This window comes from Rhinolophus sinicus, linkage group LG03 (genome assembly GCF_036562045.2).
Source record: "Rhinolophus sinicus isolate RSC01 linkage group LG03, ASM3656204v1, whole genome shotgun sequence".
Taxonomy (NCBI): domain Eukaryota; kingdom Metazoa; phylum Chordata; class Mammalia; order Chiroptera; family Rhinolophidae; genus Rhinolophus; species Rhinolophus sinicus.
Window position 1 is genome coordinate 125,449,798 of NC_133753.1, and position 2,515 is coordinate 125,452,312.

Genomic DNA, 2,515 nt, shown 5'->3' on the forward strand with positions numbered 1-2,515 from the left:
CTCTCCATAGGACTAAAAATATCCCAGCTTTGAACACTTTTTTCATTCTTATTAGACTTGAAAACATGTCCATTGATCTAGCAAGAGCAATTTGCTAATAATTAGGCTGGCAAGGCAGGTCTAGGATTGTTACCAAAAGGGTGGGTGAGGGGCTCCTGTAGTTCACAAAAGCCACTGCCCTAATAAGAGAGAAAAGATGAAGAAGCAGCAACTGAAGTGTCTCTGTTCCCTAAAATTCAGCTGATATTAAATTCTATCACAGAAAAATAACTTCGAAACAAGAAGTCACCCCATTATGTTCTTGATACAAAGAAGAAGTGGTGTTTAAGTCAAGTTCCCCTCCCAAGAGACACCGCAATACTCATATATTATTTTCACATGGTACTTACTTCTTCTCCTCCTCCTCCTTCTTCCTTTGGGTCTTCCGTGACTATAAACAATATTTTTTGCCCATCTTTCCCATTAGACTTGAAGTTCCTTGAGGGCAGAGTCTGTGTTTAATTCAGGTTTTTTATCTCCTACAACACGAGGCACAAAGAAGGTGCTCAATAAATGTCTGTTACCTAAATGAATGGAAGAGGGCAATTTTCTATATAATACAGAAACTAATGGCCAGATGACTCTGTCCCCAAGGCCTGAACTGGAAGCTTAGCAAAAAAAAATGGCCACCTTCTTGGCATGAAATAAAGTTTATATTACAAAGAGCTACCTAATTCATAAAAATGTGTCACTTTTTTCATGAAGGTACCTGAAATTCCACCAGAAATTGACACTTGATACAACTATAACATGTTTTCCTTTGAGTGAATTCCAGACAGTATTTGTTACTTGCATCCATTCTTTTTGTTTGGGAGATCTGAAGGCCTGAGCAGGGGTCAGACTCCATGGAGTGCCAAGACAAACTTATTTTCCTGAGACAGCACATGCCAAACAAGTTGAATCTTGAGGTAAATACTTTTTGGAAGCTCAAACTAATTAACAACAGCATTGTTTTGCTTTCAACTGGTTAATATGGTAAGATTATTTTTACTGTTTCAGTTGCTCATAACCCCCAAAAAAGAAAAAAAAAAGAAAAACAAACCTATCCTTTCCCTTATAAATTATTTATTGTTTTGTATTTTTTTTAAAATAACCAAATCAATTCTATTTTGAAAGGCACATTAAAAATGTAAGCACAAAGCACAGGGCACATTTCACAGAAGATTGGAATTGTTAACAGTTTTTTTTCATCTACCAGAAGAAATCAAATGAAGCCAGTTTGCCTCTGGGGTTTTAAACATCGTTACAATTCATCTTAATAATGAAGTTAAAATTAACTGAAAGAAGACAAAATGGAAAAAAAAAATCCCTCACATCACTAACAGGTTTATTCATGGGAAAATAGATAAATGTAATATCCTTTGGGCATAGTTAAGAAAAAAATCAAAATAACCAGTATATAGGGACCCATGATTGAAGCAGCACCTCAAACAGTCATTTTGTGTTTATGGAACCATAAACTAATGTATAATATGCACACTTTATACCCACATATAAACATATGTTTGGAATACACACATACACACACAATAAAAATAAATGCAACCACCAAGAGATCTTTAAAATTATATTTTAAAATATCGCAAACAAGAGACAATCTACTTACCATGAATTCTGTCTCTGATATCGCATATAACTAACCGTAGGAACTCAGCTCTGCATCACATAAGCTTTCTAGGTTATCTTTCTGGAATCTTTCTGTGGGAAATGAAAAGACTGATGAAAGGTCAAAAGGGGCATCTCCACTCCACTGGGCCCTCAAAATGTCTCCAGGAGCACTCTTGCTTTGACTTTCATCCTTCCCCTCTAAGAGAAAGAACAAATCAGGCGGTCTGCTCTTTGGAAATGGACAGGAGACTTTTTTTCTTTAACCAATTAAATCCTTTTCACAAAACTAACGCTGTCACGTTGGAAATATAATGATGGTAACAATAATGAATTGCAGAGCCAAGTCATATGCTGGAAGATGCTGTGTTTGCTTGGCTATCAGGTGGGAGCACTGCTTACTCATTCACATACTTCTATGGTAAAGATTAGAATTCAATTATTTGTCTTAAAACCAATAAATTATTTTTGTTTTTATTGAAGAAAACAAAAACAAAAACAACTGTAAGTTTCCAGAAGAGGTATGCAAAGCTCCAAATTATAGGACTGAACCTGTTTGTTTCTGTTTTTGTTTTGTATTTTTCTAAGAGTGGGAGAAATAATTGACTTATTAGCTTAATTTTTCTTCAGTTTTGGAGAAACCAAACATAAAGAAGCAATGTGAATTAGGAAACAGAAAAAGCACAAATTCTCTTGGAGTTTTTCCTTTTTCAAGTAAACAATTTCAGAAAGGTTGAGGAGAAAATCAGGCTATCCATTCCTAACATGGAGAGCTAATCTATGTCTCGCTGTCTCTCTCTCTCAATAACCACCAGCTTTAATTAAGCACAGTTTCTAGCCTTTAAATCTGATTTAAAAATATATATATATA

The 2,515-nt window shown here is 35.0% G+C and overlaps 1 long non-coding RNA gene across 1 annotated transcript; it reads right to left on the reverse strand.

Annotated features, from left to right (window-relative positions):
• Nucleotides 1-388: 388 nt before the first annotated feature.
• On the reverse strand, nt 389-1,740 carry LOC141570398 (uncharacterized). Its single transcript, XR_012494401.1, has 2 exons — nt 1,646-1,740; nt 389-518 (listed from the first exon to the last, which is right to left on the reverse strand). It is a non-coding gene; the product is annotated as an uncharacterized LOC141570398 (long non-coding RNA).
• Between the last annotated feature and the right edge of the window lie 775 nt (nt 1,741-2,515).